Source organism: Schistocerca gregaria, chromosome 6 (assembly GCF_023897955.1).
Source record: "Schistocerca gregaria isolate iqSchGreg1 chromosome 6, iqSchGreg1.2, whole genome shotgun sequence".
Lineage (NCBI taxonomy): Eukaryota > Metazoa > Arthropoda > Insecta > Orthoptera > Acrididae > Schistocerca > Schistocerca gregaria.
The window spans coordinates 386,301,047-386,328,439 of NC_064925.1; the positions used below are offsets into that span (position 1 = coordinate 386,301,047).

The following is a 27,393-nucleotide window of genomic DNA, read 5'->3' on the forward strand; positions in this document are numbered from 1 at the left end:
TAAACTTTCAAACCGCTGTAGAAAGAACACCACTGGTCTGAATGACGTCAGATTGCAACGGAATATTATCGGAAAAGGGGCAAAACGTATGACAGAAGAATAATAAACATTACAAATTTAGCAATAGATGTCGCCGTAAGCATCATAATTTAATATTAGTCGACTACAAATGACAAATGAATCCTACAACAAAGCCTAAGGTGTACATCTGATGTTATATAAACTGTACTACTCAGTGGGCATGGGTGTAGGGGTGTGATGCTGTTAGTTACGAAATAAGCCCATCCACCACGGCAAGGTCATATAACAGTGCATCGGAAACATCGGTTTTTAACTGTCCTGACGCTAAAAACACCATAAAAAGCCTCACTCACACCGGTTTTTATTAGCCCTGAGGCCAAAATCTGCAGAAAAGCATCAATGACATCGAGAAACAGCATGTTCCACAACTGAGCGATGTGTTTCTGGGGTCACGTTCAGAATGTGTTGCGCAATGCGTGCCTTCAGTGCAGCTAAGTTTGCATTCGGAACACTGAACACAACATCTTTCAGATAGCCCCATAGCCACAAGATCAGGTGATCGGGACGGACAGGCTGTAGGACAATGGCGGCTGATAATTCTAGTATTTCCGAAATGGCGCTTCAGCAGCTGCTTAATTGGATTTGCAATGTGCAGATTTGCTCCATTTTGCATAAAAATGATCCCATCCACACACCCACGCTCTTGGAGAGCTGGAATGACATTGTTGCGCAAAAGACACTCGTAGCGCTTACCAGTGACCGTACAGGTAACAGGACTGGAAGCACCTGTCTCTTCGAAAAAATATGGTCCAGTGATAAATGATGCCATCCTTTTCAGTATGAAGTGGTACTGGTTGAATTGCGTGTGGATTTTCCGTTTCTCATATTCGACAATTCTGTGCATTGATATATCCTGTCAGATGGAAGTGGACTTCGTCTGTCCACAAAATCTTCCATGGCGAATCATTGTCCACTTCCATGTGAGCAAGAATTCTAAAGCAAAGGTCTCTCTTGCTGGCAGGTTAACAGGAAGCGACTCGTGCAGACGGGTAATTTTGAATGGACAGCAAAGATGGATGTTTCGCAGGATTTTATGCACCGTGATCAAGGGCATGTCCAATGTTCGGGCAATTCTCCGTGCACTACACGTTTGCACACCACCACTCGTTTCCTCCTGCATTGCTATGGCCACTGCTTTCAGTAACGTCAAATCAATTCGTTTCCTCCCTCTAGGAGGCTGCACACCAAAAGAACCCCTCTTTGCGAATTTCCTAATCATTTTCTCCAGATCCACGACAGTCATCGGACCAACGCCTGTTTTCAAACCCTTCAGGGTTCTGAACGTCTGCAGAGCGACGTGTGCACAGTCATCATTCTTGTAATACAGCTTTGCAAGCAGAGCGCGATCTTGCATTGAGGCAGTCATGGCGAACGTTGCAGACGCGAAAGGAGGAAAAGCCGTGTAGCCGGCGTGTTTATACCAACTTCAATGGGTTGTGGTCATGACAGGGGTTTTCATTTACGGATTCTGACACGTACAGCGCCATCCATTGATCAATTTTCTCACTGTTTTTTTTTCTTCTGCCATACATTTTTCCCCTTCTCCGATAATATTCCGTTGCAATTTGACGTCATTCTGACCACTGGTGTAATTTCTGCAACTTTTTGAAAGTTTGGTTCAAATGGCTCTGAGTACTATGGGACTTCACATCTGAGGTCATCAGTCCCATAGAACTTAGAACTACTTAAACCTAACTAACGTACGGAGATCGCACACAGCCATGCCACAGGCAGGATTCGAACGTGCGACCGTAGTGGTCACGCGGTTTCAGACTGACGCGCCTAGAACCGCAAGGCCACACCGGCCGGCTTTCAAAAGTTTAACTTCCATTGTAATCACCCTGTATTTGAATCTGCAGAAGAAGGATATGAAATTTATCCATCGGATTTTCAATTGATTTTTCGTAGATAATGTTTTAGCTTTCCTCGTGGGCCCTTCCGTTTCCTAAACTTCTTTCATTCAAGGACGTAAGGCCAGTTCCAAACCTGCAATGCCGGCCGGAGTGGCCGAGCGGTTCTAGGCGCTACAGTCTGGAACCTCGCGGCTGCTACGGTGGCAGGTTCGAATCCTGCCTCGGTCATGGATGTGTCTAATGTCCTTAGGTTACTTAGGTTTAAGCAGTTCTAAGTTCTAGGGGACTGATGACCGCAGACGTTAAGTCCCATAGTGCTCATGAGAGCCCTTTGAACCAGTCAAACCTGCAAGAAGCGGAAAGGTAGAGACACAGAAATATGGAACAGCTTGACAGTTAGAAGTTGGAAGGTGTTTGTGACTGTAAGCCACAAAGAAAGTAATAATCTGCTGATGCACCGGTAACTAATGCAAATGATAAACAAGAAACCTACCATCAAAAGTCGGAATCAAGGTATTAAGCAGTGACGATTCCGAAGAAGTGTCTCCACTAGTTCACTCAAACAACTCTCAGAACATGTACTGAAATCGATGTTTAGGTACCTTTTATGTTACGTCAAGTCTCTCGTTTGCATTTTATTAATGTTTCTTCTTTTGGTCAGAGCATATTACATTGCTTTCAAGCATTTTTCAATTGTTTTCAGTGAAATTTTAAAATCATCTATGTCTTGATTTTTAAATCCAATCCACATCATCTTGTGTGGGAAGACCTTGACTTAAAAAATAGCTTGTGTGCCGAAATGAGAATTACTATAACAGAGCCTCCCAAGTTCGCCCAGTAGGTGTCTTGGGATTAGGGCAGGTGAAATCAGGAACAGGTTTCAAAAATTTTCTACTTTCAGTGTTTTCAAACTTACACCTCCGACAGTGCTGCAAAGGAGTTGATTCCATAAAGCTTAAGTGCAATAGTTATGTATAATATTTATGAAATTTCTAGCCTTATCTACTTTCAGTGTAGGAAAAAACATAAAAATGTAGGGTATGGTATAATCCCAAAAATCGATGTTGTAGAATTAGTTAGAATGTATTGTCTCTGATACAATCACTCGCTTTGGAATGGCAAGTTGTAATACACACCTGGAAATTGAAATAAGAACACCGTGAATTCATTGTCCCAGGAAGGGAAAACTTTATTGACACATTCCTGGGGTCAGATACATCACATGATCACACTGACAGAACCACAGGCACATAGACACAGGCAACAGAGCATGCACAATGTCGGCACTAGTACAGTGTATATCCACCTTTCGCAGCAATGCAGGCTGCTATTCTCCCATGGAGACGATCGTAGAGATGCTGGATGTAGTCATGTGGAACGGCTTGCCATGCCATTTCCACCTGGCGCCTCAGTTGGACCAGCGTTCGTGCTGGACATGCAGACTGCGTGAGACGACGCTTCATCCAGTCCCAAACATGCTCAATTGGGGACAGATCCGGAGATCTTGCTGGCCAGGGTAGTTGACTTACACCTTCTAGAGCACGTTGGGCGGCACGGGATACATGCGGACGTGCATTGTCCTGTTGGAACAGCAAGTTCCCTTGCCGGTCTAGGAATGGTAGAACGATGGGTTCGATGACGGTTTGGATGTACCGTGCACTATTAAGTGTCCCCTCGACGATCACCAGAGGTGTACGGCCAGTGTAGGAGATCGCTCCCCACACAAAGATGCCGAGTGTTGGCCCAGTGTGCCTCGGTCGTATGCAGTCCTGATTGTGGCGCTCACCTGCACGGCGCCAAACACGCATACGACCATCATTGGCACCAAGGCAGAAGCGACTCTCATCGCTGAAGACGACACGTCTCCATTCGTCCCTCCATTCACGCCTGTCGCGACACCACTGGAGGCGGGCTGCACGATGTTGGGGCGTGAGCGGAAGACGGCCTAACGGTGTGCGGGACCGTAGCCCAGCTTCATGGAGACGGTTGCGAATGGTCCTCGCCGATACCCCAGGAGCAACAGTGTCCCTAATTTGCTGGGAAGTGGCGGTGCGGTCCCCTACGGCACTGCGTAGGATCCTACGGTGTTGGGGTGCATCTGTGCGTCGCTGCGGTCCTGTCCCAGGTCGACGGGCACGTGCACCTTCCGCCGACCACTGGTGACATCATCGATGTACTGTGGAGACCTCACGCCCCACGTGTTGAGCAATTCGGCGGTACGTCCACCCGGCCTCCCGCATGCCCACTATATGCCCTCGCTCAAAGTCCGTCAACTGCACATACGGTTCATGTCCACACTGTCGCGGCATGCTATGTGTTGAAGACTGCGATAGAGCTCCGTATTCCACGGCAAACTGGCTGACACTGACGGCGGCGGTGCACAAATGCTTCGCAGCTAGCGCCATTCGACTGCCAACACCGCGGTTCCTGGTGTGTCGGCTGTGCCGTGCGTGTGATCATTGCTTGTACAGCCCCCTCGCAGTGTCCGGAGCAAGTATGGTGGGTCTGACACACCGGTGTCAACGTGTTCTTTTTTCCATTTCCAGGAGTGTAGTGTGTGACACACACAATTGTACTCCTCCTGTAGACTACAACCTACGGGCGACAATGAACCAGGCGGAGCGTTTCTAATGCTGAATTAAACCACCGCTGATCTCACGTTGCGGTTGATGCCATGCATGATTTCCATATGCTAACTTGTCAGCCGCCCGCATCTGACGCTGTTGTTTATTCCGTGCTCATTTCCATACCGTTTCGGACTTCATGTTTCCCCATTGATTGACCCGAGTGGCGAGTTTTCGTTTCCTCTCACGAGGCTTGTCGAGCCATTGTCTGTCCATACAATACCTTGTGCCGACAGTGTTATTTAGCAGATACTGAAGTAGCGAAGAAACATGTTGTTACGAGTGTGTCACCCTTGTCTTTTTCTTTCTTTTCCACAGTGATAATTTTGGGTCACCATGAACCCAGCATTTCAGCAGAAACGCATCACGCCCTTACCACACACGTGGTGGGCTAGTCGCCCGCTATCCAGTTTTCTTCCCCGGACTCCATTTACCGGTTGGGAGTCTACAGGAAGGCGGGAGAATTACCTGCGCCGGGTTTTGCTGCACTGTTAGACATGGCGTATGGTCGATCCAATCTATAAAGCCGCCTTGTTATTGTCCAGCAGTGTAGAGTTTTGTGAACTTGTGCACTTATATTGAGTCCGAGAAACTCCTCTTTGACGAACTTTGGCACGTTCTTATTTAGTATTTCGGACGTTAAGCCCCATGAGGTGTTGGCACTGTTTCAGCTTAACCTGCACCACTAGTGCCCCAGGCAGTCGTATGCGGCCTGGATTGCCAAGAAGGTCTTGTGTTCACGTTGAATGATACCTGGCGGTAAACTTTGTTGGATTTTTCGTTGACAGCATGAGAGTTCTCGACCTACATGATCGCCGACCCGTTTGTCCGGAGGATGTGGTCGGTTCTCCGGATGTGTTGGCCATATTGGATCTCGTTTTGTGCAGCTCCAGGGCGGTATATGCTTTTTCTCCTCCACTATCATCTCAACGAAGTCCAAGAAGTCTTCTTGTTTACCACAGGGGAGTAAACCCACCTAGGGGTCGTGTCCTCCCTCCCACCCCCTCCAATACTCCAGTTTTTGCCTGCATCGCACTGTGGTATGAGGTGTATGCAGGTGTTGGCGTGACATCACATCTACTGGTCAGCGACTAATCACAATATTGAACACCTGGTGTGGACTTGCACAGAACCAGGATTGCACGCAGAACCAGGCTTTGCCAACTCGCCAGTTTTCACTTTTGCTGGTAGTACCTAACCACCAACCTATTTTGGAAGTGGAGTGCTTCATGTGGACATTCAAGACCCAAGTGAAGTAGTCTGTGTTGCCTCATCCCGTAGTTACGCCCTGATGAGTTTCCTGGATACATACCATTTTGATCTCTGTTAACAGGTGTAGAATGGCGGCACGTTTGCATAGGTGCTAACAGTGGGGTCACCTGCATGTGTTGTGCCTTGGACCACAGCAGCCTGCTGCTGCCATTTGGGTGCCAGGTTTTAGGGGGCAGCAGGGGTGGCTGCCAGGTGTTGTGCTCAGCCATAAAGATCACCATCTGTTTGTGGTGGGGTCAGTTGGTAGCAGCTAACCAACTGTGCAAATCAGTGGCACCTGCAACACATCGGGTCGCCACTGCCACTGTCTTCCTGTTGGCCAGGCGTCAGAGTTGGACATGATATTGTTCTAGGTGTGGGCTCCCAGTTGCTGCGGTGTGCTTCTCCTTCCAGATCGTTAACATCACCTGCTGCCCTCCTTTCACTTACTGCCTCAGGCACCAGCAAGGCTCCCTCCCACGCCTGGTGATGTGGAACCCATGGATTTTGACATGTCCTCTGCCTCCTCTTCCCTCCCCAATAGATATGGCATCGCCTCTGCCATTGCTGGTGGACCAACCAGTCCCTCAGCCTACAGTCCTTCCCACCCATCCAGCAGAGCCAGCAATGTTGGCATTGTCCCCTTTGGTGGTTGGTATACTGCCGAGGTCTCTGGCACTGAATCTGGGTCTGCACTGGAGGACGCGACCCAGGCTTGGGCATTTCAAGTTCTACACAGCCTTCTCTTGGGGAAGGCTTTAGTGTATCCAGCAGTAGACATTGCTATTGAGGGAGATGAGCTGATACATATAGCTCAGTAGACTAGCATGGACAGCTTCAATGGGCTGCGCAAGTGAATCGTTGTATGGGAACACCTGATGATGAAAGTGTTTATGTAGAGGTGACAGGAAGCTGTGTTGGGAAGTTATAACACTGAGTTCAAAACCTTTAGACATCGCCTTGCAATTCGAATGAGACGTTGTTTGTGTATGTTCAGCTGTCACCCATCCATGCCAGTCATGTGTTATGTTTATCCTATACTCATCTCTATGCGGTTTTGTACTTTCTGCATCCCTATAGATTGAATTGCATTGCGAGTCTTCGGTTTCTCTTGCAGGGTTCTGTTCCCTGTTTTTTTTTCTTTTTTGTCACTGTGTGTACAATACCTTGTGCTGACAGTGTTGTTTAGCGTTATTGTCGTGCCTATGCAGATACCAAATGAGCAAACGAATTTAGACAGCTGCAGTGTTAGAGATGATACGCAAGTGGAAGAGTTCATCACTATCCCATGAGTCTTGGTAGCTGTTTACATATTGTGTACTTCTTCATACTGATAGCGAATTAAGTGACGTAGGTTAGTCCTGACGTTAGCCATCGAGTTGCAGATTTAATCCAAGAAATCCATCTGGAAAGACGCGTGGAGGACCCCCGACTCTGCCGATGCAGCGAATTATGCTCACCATGAGTATAGCTTTTTGTGAAGGTGAGGTCGTCAGCATTCGGTAGCAACACTAAGATGTTGCAGGCCGAACTGAGATGCAACACCAAGTCGATATACACTTGTTGTAGCTGTGATTCACAGTCATAAATTTTTTTTGAAAGACATCACCTTTACGCCAGTCACTGTTATAAGGTTTTATTTCTCTATTACAATTTCGGCCTAGGCCATTATCAAGTGCTAATATTATGGCTTTAAGCCATGTCAACGTAATGTAAAATGTGTCCGCTTACATTACGTTGTAATGGCTTAAAGCCATAATACCAGCTCTTGGTAAAGGCCTAAGGCTGAAATTGCAATAGTGTAATAAAAACGTATAACAGTCACTGGCGTAAAGATGATGTCCTTCATAAAACCAAGTCGATATGTCCTCTATAGCAACTAACCAAACATTTGATCCGACCGAAGCACAGTATGATGTGTGGACACCTCCACTTCCAAATGCCCAGTGACGTCCCTAATGACGCTCTCTTATCACCATCTAATTCCTTCCCGCCAAAACAGAGATAGTTGCCAATTGCAAAATTAAGAAGGGATGCTGCCCAATCGCAAGAATTCTCTCCAGATAGAGAATTCCTCCAACAAAGCGCATCTCCTTCTGGAGCCAATCGCAACAAGAACATCTCATGTTCCACCAAAAAACGTTTGTTTCAAACCCGAGTTCTTTACACGAGATACGACTACCTCAATAGCGCTTTCTCCTACATATCTCGTTAGCCTCGCAGTTCAGGGCTCGAGAAATAAAGCAGAAGCTGGTGTTAGGCTAGAGTTTGTTTCTTGTAGCACACGCTTTCTACAACTGATAGATGGCTATCTTCAAAGGAAGTCTACAAGGCACGGAACGACACCCCAACCCCTGCATCCGCCGTCGCACTACTCAAATACCGGACGTTAGTCTGTGCAATCGTGTAGGTAGCTGGCCGCGGCTTAACACCCCCCAAAACGGACGTCGCTGCCTCCGCTCTACGAGTTCACCACCCAGGTGGCCGAGCCTTGTCCCCAGCTGGTTCCGTTTGTCCGCTGCGTTTTCTGCTTACCGTTTCAAAACCAACGCGCTATTTATAATCATGCGCACCAGAAATTTTCACAACAGAGTGAACTGATCACCGTGTTAATAAAGGAACGAAATGACAATTAGGCCACTGTACTTGCAGTCACTGTGATTTCATCTAATCAACAGACCTCCTCATATGGATTTAGTCTTTTGTCAGTCTCAAAAATGAAAACAAAATCAATCTTTAATATTGATAAAAACGGCATACAGAACTGGCTGCCGTTGTTCAACTGTTTGCAGTCCAAAAGTTGATTTTTCGCATTCGAGAGGTTTTGCTTCAGTATATATGTGATAATTTGCCCATTACTACTTCAATGAAATGCAGTTTTCCTTTTCCAGTTTAATTTCGGATTCATCTGCAAAGAAGCATTGAGTCACCTCTGTATCTTATGCCAGGAATTATTCTACGTTATTTGTGGGCTGCAGCTTTGGATGTACTAGGTGTAATGTTTAAAATATACAGAATTTCAGCGAACTACATTGCATCTTCCAAGTAGAAAAAAAAAATGCTTTCGTTGACAGGTGAATAAACTTAGTCTTTATGGTATTTCTTATCGACTGTACAACAAAACCTGGTCTCCACATCTCTTATTTCGACTCATCATTTATGATTATCAGTACAAAGTACAGAACAAAGACACATCGTAGACTAATTCACTGTAAGAGTAAGACCAACTTTATTGAACAGAAAACAATAAACTCCTTTTGACTCTGAATACCTTCGATATTGGATCTATTTCTCCAAATCTTCTTAGTCTTCTAAAAAGCTGTTATTACCGTTTCAATTTAGAACATATGCTCCGGCAGGATGTCACTGCCGCCGTTGGTCTTCAGTTTGCACCTGTAAGAACCGTGTTGTCTGACCAGGAAAGGCATGTCTACGCGACACATGGGTTACGCATAGCACTGTATAAAGTGATAGCCATAGCATAGTATTACAGCCCTCTGCTCTTGTGGAAACCTTTTGAAACAACATGTAGCAGAGTGTCATAAATTTATAAGAACAGTAGTTGAGGATGTGCTTGCAACGTAAAGATGTGTGCAGCGTATCTTTGAAATCAAACTCCAATCCAAAACAAATCTTATCTGTATTTTAAGTAATTAACAAAACAGTATTTGAAAGTTAAGTAAAAACTATTGACCTATATAAGAAAAACTAGCCCTGTATATCTGAACAAGGGAACCACTTCGGATGTAAAAGTAAGTGAAAACGCGTCAGACTGTGTGAGTTTATAACCTACGTCCAAAAAATGAGTAATCCTGGGTTTCCAGAGAAACTAGTTATTTCTTGCATTACTGAAACAGTGTTGTAGGCTATTGCGTAATGGAAAAGTTGATTCCCAGTATGGATGCCTGCACACAGGTTGTCCTTGTGTGACATCTCGACCACACGTGATCACGTGATATCCACAGTGACTGGGCAATAGATAACCGCACCATACAGATGTTCTCAATATACGGCAAGAGAGCAGATAACGCAGTGGAAACACTTAAAGGACCAGGTGAGTCGACCATTACAGACGTTTTTTTAGTCTGCACTTCAGTGAATTCCAGGTCTTCTGTACAAAAACATTTACGTACAGCCCAAACAAGGAGATTCAGGGAGAAGATTAATGGATTCGTGTATCACCTCTTAAAGAAACAATTTTATGTTTACGATTTAAAAGCCAATGAACCGTGTTTGTTTTTGTTACGAGTTGGTTTTTGGCTTATTAGACCATTATCGGATGACAACTGACTTGTCTTCACAGATACCATTGTGTTAGAAATTAAACATTTAACTGGAGATGTCACTAATGCATAGAATTTTTGGTCTAAGATTGGAAAGAAATGTCAAATAGCGGGCTAGACACTCTCGATATATATCTAAATGTTACAACAGTTAGTGGCTTAGTGTGGTGCAGCAGTAGGGAGAAAATTTCAGTGGCTAAAATTCCAAAGCTAATAGTTTTCACTGTACATGAGACAGTTTTCAATACAAATGTGGCATGCCTCTAAATGATACTATAAAATATACATTAATAAAAAATATTATTGTTGTTTTGGCGCTTGGAGGACACTGATTGTTATATATTATATTGTCTGACGGAAAACCTAAAGAAAACGTAAGCTGAGAAGAGTGATGGATTACTGTTTACAGGATGAGTATTTTTTTGCTTATATATTTACAACTTTCACAAATACAATGTTTTTACTAGTATAATTTTTAATACTATTTGTGTGTACTAATGACGATGATGGTGGCAGAAGGGAGAGGGTCAAACTCACTGCCAGCACACAATTATTAACTGAAATTTAAAGAAGTATGAAATAAAGAAATAAGTAATTAAAAATACAAGAAAGTACTAAAACTATGAAAAGTTATAACGAGCAACTACATAGTTTGTGACGCTTCCTGACTAATTCGATTTAGTGTAGTAAACCTTAGCTTAGTTTTACTATGTTTGTGTGTGTATCTCGTCTTCATTTCCTGTATGTGGTATAGTATCTGAATCAGTGTCTGCGTTTGTATTTGTGTCGTTTACTATCTACTACTGATCTGTCAGATGTGGAGCCTGTCTTATTTTAGCGTATGGTATCTCCTGTTTGTATGCCACATATATCACTCGCAATACTTTGTCTGCGATGTCGTTTATAGAGTTCCAGTCATCCTGTCTGCGAATTAAGTGTCCTATGTCTTTTCCCCTAAGCTCGGTCTTATATGTACTAGGGTATTGTAGATGAACATCATGCATTCAAGTGAGCCATTCTCATCATAGGCGCAAGTGTGAGTCTGTTTAGAAAATTAAAGGTTAGAAAATCGCTCTTGGCAAATTCCACAGAAATCATAATGATGTCACATGGAACACAGGGCTGGTGAAAGACATATATTTTATGATTTAATTCGACTGGTCACGTTTTGCATGATTTTAGTTTGTGTTTCCGATGCGTATTTCGAAGCGAAAGAATGAATGTGAGCAGTCTCAATGTGATATGAGGATTTTCCTTTGGCCTGATGCAGCAGTTCTATCTCTACAAATGCTAGAAACGTAGGTTTGCCTTTCCTTAATCTTTCTTCTAAGATAAGTCGTATGGTCAGTATTGCCTCACGTGTTCCAACATTTCTACGGAATCCAAACTAATTTTCCCCGATGTCGGCTTCTATTAGTTTTTCCATTCGTCTGTAAAGAATTCGCGTTAGTATTTTGCAGCTGTGACTTATTAAACTGATAGTTCGGTAATTTTCACATCTGCCAACACCTGATTTCTTTGGGATTGGGATTATTATATTCTTCTTGAAATCTGAGGGTATTTCACCTGACTCATACATCTTGCTCACCAGATGGTAAAGTTTTGTCAGGACTGGCTCTCCCAAGGCCGTCAGTAGCTCTAATGGAATGTTGTCTACTCCCGCGGCCTTGTTTCGACTCAGGTCTTTCAGTGCTCTGTCAAACTCTTCACGCAGTATCGTATCTCCCATTTCATCTTTATCTACATCCTCTTCCATTTCCATAATATTGTCCTCAAGTACATCGTCCTTATATAGACCCTCTATATACTCTTTCCACCTTTCTGCTTTCCCTTGTTTGCTGAGAACTGGGTTTCCATCTGAGCTCTTGATATTCATACAAGTGGTTTTCTTTTCTCCAAAGGTCTCTTTAATTTTCCTGTAAGCAGTATATATCTTACCCCTAGTGAGATAAACCTCTACATCCTTACATTTGTCCTCTAGCTATCCCTGCTTAGCAATTTTGCACTTACTGTCGATCTCATTTTTGAGACGTTTGTATTCCTTTTTGCCTGCTTCATTTACTGCATTTTTATATTTTACCCTTTCATCAGTCAAATTCAATATTTCTTCTGTTACCCAAGGATTTCTACTAGCCCTCGTCTTTTTACCTATTTGATCCTCTGCTGCCTTCACTATTTCATCCCTCAAAGCTACCCATTCTTCTTCTACTGTATTTCTTTCCCCAATTCCTGTCAATTGTTCCCTTATGCTCTCCCTGAAACCCTGCACAATCTCTGGTTCTTTCAGTTTATGCAGGTCCCATCTCCTTAAATTCCCACCTTTTTGAAGTTTCTTCAGTTTGATCTACAGTTCATAACCAATAGATTGTTTTCAGAGTCCACATCTGCCCCTGGAAATGTCTTACAATTTAAAACCTGGTTCCTAAATCTCTGTCTTACCATTATATAATCTATCTGAAACCTGTCAGTATTTCCAGGCTTCTTCTATGTATACATCCTTCTTTTATGATTCTTGAACCAAGTGTTACCTATGATTAAGTTGTGCTCTGTGCAAAATTCTACCAGGCGGCTTCCTCTTTCATTTCTTAGCCTCAATCCATATTCACCTACTATGTTTCTTCTCTCCCTTTTCCTACTGCCGAATTGCACTATCTGAATAATTTCTTTTATCTCATCATATATTTCGCTCTATGTCTATCTTGGCCACAATAATGCTTTCACTATGCTGTTTGTTGTAGCTTCCCCGTACACCTATTTTTTTATTCATTGTTGAACCCACTCCTGCATTACCCCTATTTGATTTTGTATTTATGACCCTGTATTCATTCGACCAAAAGTCTTGTTCTTCCTGCCACCGAACTTCACTAATTCCCACTATATCTAACTTTAACCTATCCATTTCCTTTTTTAAATTTTCTAACCTACCTGCCCGATTAAGGGATCTGACATTCCACGCTCCGATCCGTAGAACGCCAGTTTTCTTTCTCCTGCAACAACGTCCTCTTGAGTAGTCCCCGCCCAGAGATCCGAATGGGGGACCATTTTACCTCCGGAATGTTTTACCCAAGCATTAAAGCTGCATGCCCTGGGGAAAAATTATGGCTGTAGTTACCCCTTGATTTCAGCCGTTCGCAGTACCAGAACAGCAAGGCCATTTTGGTTAATGTTACAAGGCCAGATCAGTGAATCATCCAGACTGTTGCCCCTGCAATTACTGAGTATATATATTTGACAATGTAAATGTTGATGTAACTGCTGTTTGATACGTGAATGCCAGCCTCCGACCGATAGTGCAACCAGATGGCAGCATAATGGCGAGACATTCGTCTTCATGGACGACAATTAGCCTGCTCGCTCTCCCGATTTCAATACCTTCTATCATATCTAGGATGCCCTCGGGAGACGATTTGCATCAGCATCAGCATCCACCAGCTACTCTCGAAGACTTGTGAACAGCTCTGCAGGAAGAATGGGCGTTATTACCTAAATATCAGACTGACGACATCGTTCACAGCTCACCCCGTCGTTGTCAGATCTGTATTGCTGCCAGAGGTGGTCACGCCCCATACCGAACATATTAACCACTTGTCGGAATGTGTGTACAAATACATTAATTTCGAAAAAATGAAGAACATTTTTGTTGATCGTTATACATGTTGCAATTATTTACGTTCCGCATTCTTTATATTGTTTCTACCTTACTATTACCTGTTTATATTGTGTTGTGGTAAAATAAACGAAACCATGCAAAATTTCCGTTTGTTGCTTTAATTTTGGACTCTATAGAACTACAGTAAATCCGCGCCAGTTCAGTAAGTCATAGTACAGTGGTTACTGAGACGCCATCTGGCATCTAACTCGTGCGGCAAGCGGACGTTCTTTGCTTAAATTAGTAGTTGGCAGCTCTCATTTGCAAATATTTTTTGTCTTTAAATGCGTTCTCTGCGAAGTATGGTTATCACGAAAAAGAAACGCTTGTGCAGAAACTCACTTTAGTATAAAATGACTGTTTGTTGTAAATTTTTGATCTGATGGCAACAAACAGAAATGTGAAATAAAACACAACAAAGCGTTATAGTGACAAAGGTTCTTTACCACGACATATAAAATGCAGGCCATCTGTTTCATCACTTGACGAAGAAGAAGTTGAGTGTGAACTTTGGAACTACCATACAGATAATAAAATTTTTCTCATAATATTCGTCTTCTATGAAATTTAGTCTAGGTCGTCCTTTGCCATGTTAAGCGTGTTCGGCAATTAGAAGTGTCCTTTTCTGGAAGAGTATGTAACTCTGAATCATAACTGCAAGAGTGACTCTTACATAAAACTATAAAAGGACGCATTACGTCTCGCTTGCAGCACATCGCGGCGCGGGATGACCGCGTGGTTTGAGGCGCCATGTCATTGACTGCGCGGCCCCTCCATCCGGGCATGGATTTGTGTGCTGTTCTTAGTATAAGTTAGTTTAAGTAGTGTGTAAGTCTAGGGACAGTTGACCTCAGCCGTTTGGTCCCATAGGAGAACTCTCAAGTGAGCAATCGATTTTCTAAAGCTTACTCAGGGTTTTGAAACCGATTTCAAGTGATAAGAGCTGATTAACTGATAGTCCCCTTTCTCACGCATCCGCGTTATCATTTCTCCTGTAAGTGGTGCTCATTCCGTGGCCGTATAAGGCATTCCTTCGTCCCGAGTCCGCGGCAGCACGGTGCACAATGGCCGATATTGAAGGTGTTTGGCCATTTTATGATTGTAATCCTTCCTTTTACAATGATATCCAAAAACATTTAGCTCATGTGTTGATAAAGATGTCAAATACAGTTCTGTACCCAGTTAGCGAAGCTTTTTATGCTGGCATCTCGATCAAGGTATAAGAGAAAGGTACTGCCAGACCTCCAGTACACATTCTGCACATCTCTTACAAGGAAGTAACATATACAGGCGTCGCTGCGCAAGCGCTTTATTTCCAAATTAGAACTGATTTTCTACAAATGCACTACCGCTACTGGGGTTTAAGACGTGCTCCCAAACACAGAACCCTGATAAGATAACAAGTATATGAATAAAATCGATGTTATCAAGAGACACGAACTGCTGCAATATGACAGAAACAAATCTGGTGAAGTTACAATTTTGGAAAAACACATTCTTGCGACATGGTCGTCGAGTTGATGTTGCTGTCTATATCAGTCAAACCAGATCCTAAGATATTAAGTCGTTGCAGTGGTGAAAACTCTCTGGTTTACAGTCACATATAAGCGCACAATTTGGCGAGAGGGACAGCTTATTAGTTACATTGAAAAATGCACCCGATAAAACCTGCAACAGCCTTCTTCTTGGAATTAAGGTGATTTCAATTGTTCTGTTGCATTTGTGAGAAGTTTTTTTCATAAAAATGATTCAAATGGTTCTAAGCACTATGGGACTTAACATCTGAGGTCATCAGTCCCCTAGACCTTAGAACTACTTAAACCTAACTAACCTAAGGACATCACACACATCCATGCCCAAGGCAGGATTCGAACCTGCGACCGTACCAGCAGGGCGGTTCCGGCATTTTTCATAAATCCGGAATATCATTACCTAGCCTATTTTCAAACATAGCAGAGACGCGGGCAAGTTGTCCATAGAGGCACGCGCGACCGCTACGGTCGCAGTTTCGAATCCTGCCTCGGGCATGGATGTTTCTGATGTCCTTAGGTTAGTTAGGTTTAAATAGTTCTAAGTTCTATGGGACTGATGACCTCAGAAGTTAAGGCCCATACTGCTCAGAGCCATTTGAACCATTTGTCCATAGGGGCACGATGGTAAACTGCTATTATTTCCTTAAACTTCCCTTAGATTACCTCACCAACAAGGTGTTTGGTTGCAACAGTACCATCGTCTTCCTATACACTCGCTAGTGTTTTCTTGTTAGTGAAAGTAAATTGTGCTTGCTCAATATATTTTGTTGTGTACTCGAAGGTACCGTCCTCACGAAACCAGTAAACACAGCGATAGTCGATTGATGAAGGATTTTTTTGACGCTGTATACGGTGATAAATGTTTAAATCGTTTTCGCAAACGAACGAATGTAATTACGATATGGCGATGGCGCACAATGGCCCACTTAAATAGAGGCACATCAGCCGACATAGCCAACCTACCCCGTTGTCTTTGTCTAACTGATTACTCTTATTAACTTTAAAAATCCAACGCAGTGAAAGTAAGAACATTCTGTCCTGAATTGATTTTAAACTGGTAACATTATTCGATATTTGATTTTGGTTTTGGTTCCTACCAAAACCAATAATTTGTCATCAACTAAAATGATATAAACTGATATTAATTTGAAATTATTACATACGTGATACTGCGGGATATATATTTTGAAGTATCAAATTCACGTGTCTTCAAGATAGTCGTGTTTCCACTCATCGTATTTCTGCGCTTTTACGTTTAGGATGGTTCGAAATTATAAAAAGAAAACAACGAGTAAAAAGAAATTAAAGATGAAGTAGGGAAGTGTGCAGAGATTTCAACATACCTAGAAAAAAGGTAGAGAGATACTGTAGCAAATTCAATGATTTAGAACCTTCTGAAACGCAAACGAACTTCTGGGAAATATTTGGATTTACAGAAAGATTTCTTACTTTTGTAGTGACGCACTTAAAATTTTAGTTACTTTAATAATAAAATCAAATATATTTGTCTATCGTATGCTGTTGCCTTTCAACGCAAAATACTGCGATCTAGGACTGAATTTCGAATAGCGGGACCTGACTGTTTTTCAGGATTCCTGAAACCACATCTAACACTCTCCATTTGAACTCCCCATACAGCTAGTTTGGCACAATGTAGTAGTTTCAACAAGCACAACTCAGCCTTGTTTTTCAACAACCTGAACAATGTTTTGGCGAGACTGATCAAACGCCTAGTGACATCTACAATGAAGATGACACTGGAATCACTACAGACCATTGGCCCAACAGAATAACTGCTCGAAGGAGACGACACCAAGTAGGGTGGATAACAGTTGCTGAAAGAGAGACACTTATCACTATGGCTTCAGCAGTTAGTGAAACTGAGGATAACGTGCCTCTTAATTTTTCAAATTCCTTAGGGTTAACTTGAAGCCCTTCGTTCACCATCAGGGTGAATGACAGAAACCAGTTTCTTGAAACACATGCAACATTTTGTATCAACGGTTCGATGTTTCAAAAACCATAGTTACTTGGTACTAATTAACACTCATAATTCCCATTTATCAGCTGAAGCCTTGGATTTTTTTAAAAGGAAAATGGCGCTACAATTTTGTCTTCCCACGTCACTGTCGTCGCAAAGTGTTTATGGCCACGTAAAGATGTTCATAAACTCGGTATGCAATGCATAGGTCACGACAAACGAACGACCAGTGACATTTGACTTCCCAAGCATTGTGGAAACTGTACTATCAAATTTAATTACACCCAGAAACATATTGGCTGGATACAAAGTGACAGCCATCTTCCCCTTAAACACGGACATTTTCATACATAATGACTTTCTGCCTTCGTACATAACAGACAGGCCTGATCCTAATTTGTTTGTAGTTCGATTGTTGAAGCTGCCCCTTCAACTGCTCAAGAACACGATGGTAGGCTTATTTTGTTAGTAACAGTGCCTGTTAAGTATAACTTCATATCGCATTAATAATCGAGCTTACCAACTCCATAAGAAATCAGGCTATTTGAGAAGTAGCAACCAAGAAAAAAGACAGCAAAGAAACGAAGATAATTTTGTCAGTACGTGTCTTACAGCAGTCCAGGTGATGAATGGATTCAACGCAAAAGCTGTAAGCGGTGGACAATCTGTCATGTGTAACAAATGACGTGAAAGAACTTTTTCATGAATCTTTGAACTGTAAAGATGCATTCAGACAATTAGCTGCTTCTCATTTGCTTTCTGAAGATATTCGCCTGTATAAAGCGATTGTCAATTTTCCTAAAAGTATAAGGAAAAATCTGTATCACTTATTACTAAATTCAAGAGGTAGTGTGAACTGATAACATAGATGTCTAATTTACTCATCTTTCTGTTTGTTAAATATTTGCTGTGGGAAAAGAAGTTGATGGCTTGAGTTTTCAGTTCTGTAAATATACATTTACGTAGTTTCTTTGTAGAATTATGCCTTCTGAGAAAACTTGTGTTCTCGACGACTAAATACAGTACAAACTCAGGAGACAAAATAAAACACACAAACAGTCTGTAAGGCACTGTGATAACACTCCAGATGCAGAGTTAAAGGTTAATTCCGGATGTGTGCTTATCACTGAGCCAGAGGATGGCATCACGTTCTGTGAGATAAGTATAATCTGACATCTCAACGTATCTGCGGAATCCTGAATGGCATCTTTATCTGAAGCAATACTGCACAGTCACTCTGTGTCGTGTGCACAACCCGGGACACACTGGAGTGCAGTGTGTGGCTGTCCATATTCCGCAAGTATTTTTCCATTACGCAATGTATGCAACACAGTCCCAATAAAACAAATCTCATTTCTTTCCGTACGAATGTACAACAGCCACTCCAAATATAGCAAATAAGGAAACTCTGAAGCCCATAATTATACATTTTAGAAAAGCAGTTTACTTCTGTAGCACGTTTCCACATTATTTCACTTGTTTTTGAGTAAAATGTGCCAGTCTGCTAGGAAAATACATCGATTCTTTCCCTGATATATATTCATCGCATTTATTGAACTGCAGCAAAAAATTGCAAGGCTCCATAATGAAGGTGAGGAACTTGAAAAGTAAAGCTGCGTGGACAGGTCATGAGTCGTGCTTGTGGAGCACATCTGGTAGAGCATTTCTTCGAGAATGGCAAAAGGTCCTGGGTACGGGTCCCGATCCAACAAACAGTTTTAACCTACCAGGAAGTTTCAACTCCAAACCTGTTTCTTTCTTCATTTGTGTGCCCATACTGTCCAGTTTTAACTTACCAGGAAGTTTCAACTCCAAACCTGTTTCTTTCTTCATTTGTGTGGCCATACTGTCCAGTTTTAACTTACCAGGAAGTTTCAACTCTAAACCGGTTTCTTTCTTCATTTGTTTGCCCATAGTGCCCGTAGTTGCTTTATAATTTTTGTTCTGTCGTTGCAACCACAAAAATGAGTTCGCTTTATTGAGGTGAAGCATCATCCGTGGTCTGTAATTAAGTTATTTACTTTTGAATTGCTTTTGGATCGAAAAACAGTTCGTTAAGAATAGCTTGATTTGTATTTACGGTGATTTTTCGGCTGATTTCTCGCTTACATCGGGAAATGTCGTCTGCTACCACTTCGTTGTTTGTATGCGTTAGAAGCTGATCGAATTTTTACATGTTCTGCCACACTATGCATTTATAATGTTTCCCAAAACACACTTTTATGCACACTATAGTATTTTGTACGATTTTGTAATTCAAGTATGTGTTTTTGTTTGTGTTTTGTAGTGTTGCCGACATAATCTTTCCAGTACTTTGTCTTTGACCTACAACATTTAAAAAAATTAGATTATTGTATGTGTGTAATTCTATTTAATTATGTTTCTTTGTATTTATGTACTCTGTAAGAGCAGAGTAGGAATATCAATGGAGTGATATTTTTTAGGGGAGGGGGAAACCATAATGAGTGAATATAAGTATCTTGCAGTGTGATGGAGTGTGAGTTAGAGGAAAAGGTGAGGAGTGACAGCTAAAATGAAGCTGTGAGTGGGGGAAGGGTACTTTGGGAGAGCGGGAGGGGGTGAAGGATGGAAGGGGCTTTTTTCTTTTTCATGTCATTTCGTCAGTTATTCTATATATAGTCTGGTTTCCAATATTTAGCTGGTCATTGAGCAACTATTTATTTTGTGTTAATGCTTTTAGTATATGGAAATTTTCTTGGAAAGAGAGGAGGTGTCTGTCTTTACTGGTTTTTATGATACTCATATCGTTTTCAATATTTGCTTGGGCTGTGGTGCTCTTCTTTTAGATGATCCGCAAGTGTTGAATGATTTGTGCCGTATTTAAATGCTCTGATGTTCTTTATATCTCGTGTCGAACGTCCTGCCAGTCATTCCAATGTATATCTTCTCACAATCTCTGCAACTGAGCCGATAGATATCACATTGTTGGCATCTGTCTGGTTTTGATTTTAGTTTTGGGACGTGTTTTCGTATTGAATTGTTTGTTTAAAAAAATCCCTCCATGGCCATTACTTTTCTATTCTTACACAGTACATAAATACACAGAGACATAATTAAATAGAACTACACACATACAATAATCTAAATTTAAAAAAAAAAGTTGTAGGTCAAGGACAAAGTAATGGAAAGGTTATGTTGGCAACACTACAAAACGCAAACAACAACACACACTTCAAGTACAAAAACAAACAGAATATAGTGGTGTGCACAAAAGTGTGTTGTAAAAAACATAAAAAATGCATAGTGCTGTATAGCATGTAAAAATTAGATCACTGTCTAACACAGAAAAACAACGATGTGCTAGCAGACGGCATTTCCCGATGTAAACGAGAAATCAGCCGAGAAATCACCGTAAGCACAAATCAACCTAGTCTTAACAAACTGCTTTATAAATAAGAGCGTGCGAGCTAGAGTAAGGCCCCAGTTCTCTTCTAGATTCGTACGAGCAAGCACTCCGTGTCGGAAGCCATGTCGCGTTTGGGCAGTTGCCATGAACAGCCTTGGATGCCGTATTATGTAACTCAGTATGCATGTAACAGTGAGTTCGCATTGTGGTAATGTGTTAATTGCAGAACGACTTCAGTGATAATTCTCAGTCTGCATATGTCGTATTTTCACACGTCACCGCAGGACAGACTTTCTACCATTACAAGCGTGGTGTTTGATGAGTATTAACATAAAATTTTGGCGAGCATTCACTTTGAACATGTACATCGATAATGAATATTGAACAGTTTCGTTATCTAGGGATAATAGGATCTGCACAATAGACTCTGAACAGCTCTGATAGTACAATAGCTGATATGGGAAATCATTTGTCTGGAATTTTACGTTTTATCGTTTTCAGAATACAGTGAAAATTGTTATAGTAAACTGCATTTTCTATGAATCCCAGACATCATCCTAAATCCTGAGAGCAATGAACTTCAAAAACCAAAAGTTAAATTCTCCATCAGAGTTGGCACAGTGAACTTTAATTGCAGGCATCACGTTTTTGTTAATCACTTTCTGGTTGCCAACATTGTAGTTAGAGAACCTGTGTTGAGAACGGCAACAAATATAGTAGAAATAATAACTCTATTTTCCACACGCCGGCCCACAACATTTCTGTTCCTGTTCCGTACCTACACTAGCTTAGCGACCGGTGCTTCGTTCACGTAGACAGAGTGCACTTTTTTTTCTTTCTTTAATCGAATCTTTGTGTGGTTTACAAATTGCAACGGCTTCTGCACTTTTCACGCTAATTAGGACCTGCACTTTTCACGCTAATTAGGGCCACAGAAGCATGATCTTTCTTGAACATGCTTCTAACCAAGAAGCGATTCTGGTAGCTGGAGTCCAAGTTTTTCCTTAATCATGCCTTTTGAACTCTTGTGGTGATACTTGCACAGAAACTTCGATACTCTGACACATACTTAGTTATATATAAGTTATATATAAGAAACTATCAGCCTCGACTGCGGTAAAGAAACCAACCTTTACCTAGGGTTCAGCCCAAATAATTGAGCCTTCTTCAGAAGATATAACTAAATCTACAATATGTCTAAAACGGCATGGTCTAGAAATAAATCTAAAACTGCCAAAATAGGCATAGTCACATTATTAAAATGCCTATTCAGGCAGTTTTAGTTTTATTTCAGACGTATTATAGATTCATGTATATCTTCTAAAGAAGGCTCAATTACTTGGCCTGAAACCTAGGTAAAGGTTGATTTCATTACCGCAATCAAGACTGATAGTGTCTTATATACATTAGCTTATCACGATTGCTGACTGTGCTGCAATGTTGAAAAAACTAAAAAATACGTACTTCTTTATATCTACCCTAGAAGTGAAATTCCCGTTTTCAAAGATTTAGCTTCAAAATTTTTTTAATGTAATGTAACATTTTCCAAACAAATTTCATGTCCCGAATTTCCAAAAATGCTGAACCACATATTTCTTTATTTTAGATAGAAAAACCAGATACTAATTTTCGTAAGTATAGCTTCAAAATTGCCTCAATAACAACATATTTTCGAAAAACCTTTCCTACCCTTTCTCACCCTGTTGGTCATAGAAGTTTGAAAAAATAACTTCTGAAATGACGTCTACAGCATAATACGGATACCATCTCCAAATTTCTGTCCTTCGTGGCTTGGGCTGGGCGATAATTAGTCAGTTAGCCAGTGAGACAGGATATTACCTTTTATACAGGGTGATCATTAATAAAACGGGCAAAGTGCAGGGATGGATGACTGCCTTGAAATTGAGGAAAAAAGTCCTATGAACATCAGTTTGGAAATGCATCGTTGCCACGGTAGAAGCCGCTGACGAACGGAAGTTCCTCTGACCACATGCTGTCTGTTCCTTGTGTGCTGCAGGCTGTGTGATTGACGCAGTGCACTGTAAGCAGCAGAATGGTCCAGGATTTATTTTGGCAACAAGCCGAGATGGTGTATGTCTACAGCCAAGCAAATGGAAACGTTCGAGAGGCAGAATCGTGTCCTCCAAACCTGGTGCATGCACAGTCCATCGCCTCCCTGCACCTTCGTCTGTGTGAAAGTTTTGTGATCACAGAAAAGTCCGAATAGGGTTTTAAATATTACGTGATGTGGTAGGTGTTTGTGAAGGTGCTTGTTTTGGTTTGGCCGAGCTGCCTCTCGACGGTTTCAATTAGCTTAACGGTATACAACCACCATCTACGCTTGTTCTCAACATGAATAATGTACCATCCTGCTGCTTACAGTACTCTGCGTCAATCACACAGCACTTGATGAGAGGACCATTCATTCGTCAGCGCCATCAACCGTGGCAACGATGCATTTCAAAAAATGTTCAAATGTGTGTGAAATCTTATGGGACTTAAACTGCTAAGGTCATCAGCCCCTAAGCTTACACACTACTTACCCTAAATTATCCTAAGGACAAACACACACACACACACACCCATGCCCGAGGGAGGATTCGAACCACTGCCGGGACCAGCCGCACAGTCCACGACTGCAGCGCCTTTTTTTAATTTTTTTTTTGGTAATCTCATTTTGTTCGTTATTGTTCGTTTCAACTGTTCGTGGCGGACGTCACCTGACGCCCATTGAAGTTCGTTACTGATCCATTCACTCAGTTTTTTATTACAGAGGGCAGCTAACCCTCTGACCGAACACGCTGAGCTACTGTGCCGGCATGCGCCTAGACCGCGCGGCTATTCCCACACGGCAACGATGCATCTCCGGACACATGTTCATAGGACCCTTTCTTCTCCATTTCCAATCAGGAATTCGGCCCTGCTGTTTGTCAGTTTTATTAATGTTTGCCCTCTGTAGATTACCGATACTACTTTGCTTCCGTTATCGCATACTTCCACCTGTGTCTGTTTTAGGTAAAAATCGCGATACATCCAATTGTATGTAGTATGTTCCATAGTTAGAATCGAAAATTTGATTCAGTAAACGTAAGCCTGCAAACGAACTGTTTGCGAGATTGCTAAAAATATGTGGTTACGACGCGATACTGATTAAAGTATGAAATATTACCTTAGTTTGTATAATAGCGTCTGAAAAGTAAAGTTTTCTATTAATTTGCTAATCTACAGGGCATCAAATTTCACTCATGGCCCATCGTTGGGAAATATGATACATGCAATATAGGGTCATGTAAGAAGACAGTAGGGTCAAGCAAAAGCGATGCACGTCGTCGATATTCAAAGTCTTATCTATCGCTTAATCGATATTTAATGTTGAATATCGAAAGCGATATTTTTAATGTCTGTCTTTTCTTAATTCATAGGCACTATAGTTATGAGCTGATTTCTTGCCCATTCCAGCTACTACCAATCTTTGCAATCTAACAATAGACTTAATTTAATGACATATTCAGCACCTACAAAAGACCGCTAGATTTGAAAATGAATGCATCTACACTGTATATCCACAAAAGATTCTGTGTGTCATTTCTACCTTTGCAAATGATAGGTACCAGGTGCAAAATTCACACATTTGGTGATAGCACTGTATGAAAATTGTGGAAATTATATCCCTCTGGTCATAAATATGTGGCAGAATGCGGGCTCCTCTTACAAGCTAATTACCCGGATCAAGAAAAGATAGATGCACTGTAAAAGTAACGTATACTCTGCACAAAAATCACATACATTACTGCACTGATATTTAATGGAAAATGGACCCTGTTGTCTGAAACGCTTAGTCATTGTTTCATACATGTTTTGTCAGAAATTGCTCAAAAATACTTAATATGCCAAGCTTCTTCTGTTTCGACCGAAAGAGTGGTTTCCTTAGAGAACTTGGTTGTACCAGATAACAGAAGTGACTGACAGGGGAATATATTCAACAAAGAGTTGTGTTAACGAACGGTATATTTGTGATGATTATTTGTTTCATTAATTATCTTTCTGTAAACAATTGATTTTAAACTTCACTGTATGTCTTTCATTGATTAATCTTGGATATAATAAAGTATTTGTCAATTTTTAAATGTTTGTTAATAATTTCTGTGACTACGATAATTTTTTTAAAATTCCTGTAAAAATTGAAAATATCGACCGACACGTCAAACTATCGATATTTTTGTATAGTAAATATAAGTGTTTTTAATAAATACCGATACAAGATACATCGATATTTTTAAAAATGTGGTCATCCATAACACACATCTAACGTTTCAACAATGTCCAAAGTGTATACATGGAGTGGGGTTTGTACCTTGGCTTCAAAGTCACCTGACTTCAAACCTCTCGGTTTTAGGGTCTAAAGTAGTCTCAGCAGCTGAGTGTACGGTTCTTTCATTGATATGGTTGAAAAACTGGAAGAGAGAACTCTACACACCCACCAAGCCGTAGGAGATGAATCGGAAGTGCGTGAAAGATTTCGTTGATCACTGCAGAGACGAGTACAGAACTGCACTGAAATTTGAGGACGACGCTAGGAACACAATCTTTAACAAATAAGGAGTACATGGAAAATGGAATTCATCGACACTTTATGCCGAGTTGCCCAACTAAATACTAGGTGTTGCTGTAAATCTGTATCCCAATATTTACTATCTTTATTGTGAAAAGGGACTCCTTGAGGAGAAAATTACTTAAGGAAAAAAACCATACAGAAAGAAGGAGCCCATCGCCATTTGTTCGTGGGAAAAACGGGCTTATTTCATTCTTCTTTCTAATAATAACAAAACGTGGTGCGGTAACAGCGCATTGTTGTTTTCTATTCGATAGCAGTATATAATATTATCTGCTTTCTTTATTCTTTGGTTCGCTAGCAGAGTAAATAAAACTTCATTATCTTATAATTTGTGTAAATGAAATACAGCATGGAGCCGGGAAAAAGAAAGTACATCGTTCAGAGGTTGTCTGCAGCGAATAAAAAACGGAATCTGAAGTTACATGAAATGGGAGATGACTGTTAATGTACGCGGCGGTGCTTTGAATCACTATGAAAAGAAATGAAACACAAAATTTTAAAGCAGTTCCACTGACTTGAATCAAAGGACGAACAGACTATTTAGACATGCAGTTTCATTTCTGTGTTGCCACTAAACAGACCGACAAAAGAAATAGTTCCTCGGCATTTTGGTGCATCTTATTTGTTGAGCGTTCGTGTGCCAGTTGAAAACAAAGACGGGACGTAATCTGCATAAAAATTTCAAGTATGTCGCAGAGCTTTTATGACTATTCGTGGAAAGAACAGGATGTGCGCCGGTTGACATGTGTAGAAAACATGGAATTCACCACCACGAACTTAATGCTGAGGCTATAAGTAATGTATGATAGCATATAAATTCTTTCAAAGATATTCAAAGCCACTACAGCATGCTTGGTTCTTCAAAACTGTATCTCTCAGAAGAACTGAATATTACAAAAACGTTCCAATAAAAATATTTGATATAAAAGTGAGCTACGAGACCTAAAGGGTCATATTTTGTAGGGACTTCAGCGTCGCTTTGATATACGCCAGGGCGGGCAGTTTGCGATGAGCATAAGGTCAAAATGAAACGCTTAGAAGCAGAGAAGAACAGAAAGCCTACCCAAGAAAAAGTGAAAAGATTTGTTTGTGAAATAAATAAACTGACATCATTGAACACCTGACACAACAAAATAGCTGAAATATTTTTCTCTATGAAACCATCTGACGAGGCGAAATCAAAGAAACAGAGAGAATGTGAATCAATTTGGTAGAGACACAAGAGCTTTCAAATGCCCCCATAAATGAAAGTCAAGAGGGTTGAGGTCAGGAGAGCGTGGAGGCCATGGAAATGGTCCGCCTCTATCAATCCATCGGTCACCGAATCTGTTGTTGAGAAGCGTACGAAAACTTCGACTGAAATGTGCAGGAGCTCCATCGTGCATGGACCACATGTTGTGTCGTACTTGTAAAGGCACATGCTCTAGCAGCACAGGTAGAGTATACCGTATGAAATCATGAAAGCGTTTTCCATTGAGCGTTGGTGGAAGAACGTGAGGCCCAATCAAGACATCACCAACAATGCCTGCCCAAACGTTCACAGAAATCTGTGTTGATGACGTGATTGCACAACTGCGTGCGGATTCTCGTCAGCCCACACATGTTGAGTGTGAAAATTTACAATTTGATCACGTTGGAATGAAGCCTCATCCGCAAAGAGAACATTTGCACTGAAATGAGGAGTGACACATTGTTGGATGAACCATTTGCAGAAGTGTACCCGTGGAGGCCAATCAGCTTCTGATAGTGCCTGCACACGCTGTACATGGTACGGAAACAACTGGTTCTCCCGTAGCACTCTCCATACAGTGACGTGGTCAACGTTACCTTGTACAGCAGCAACTTCTCTGACGCTGACATTAGGGTTATCGTCAACTGCACGAAGAATTGCCTCGTCCATTGCAGGTGTCCTCGTCGTTCTAGGTCTTCCCCAGTCGCGAGTCATAAGCTGGAATGTTCCGTGCTTCCTAAGACGCCGATCAATTGCTTCGAACGTCTTCCTGTCGGGACACCTTCGTTCTGGAAATCTGTCTCGATACAAACGTTCCGCACCACGGCTATTGCCCCGTGCTAATCCATACATCAAATGGGCATCTGCCAACGCCGCATTTGTAAACATTGCACTGACTGCAAAACCACGTTCGTGATGAACACTAA

General features: G+C 41.6%; 1 protein-coding gene across 1 annotated transcript in view; it reads right to left on the reverse strand.

The window, feature by feature from the left end:
* Window positions 1-27,393, reverse strand: part of LOC126278559 (prostaglandin reductase 1-like) — a 108,565-nt gene that overhangs the window by 13,857 nt on the left and 67,315 nt on the right. The window lies entirely within an intron of this gene.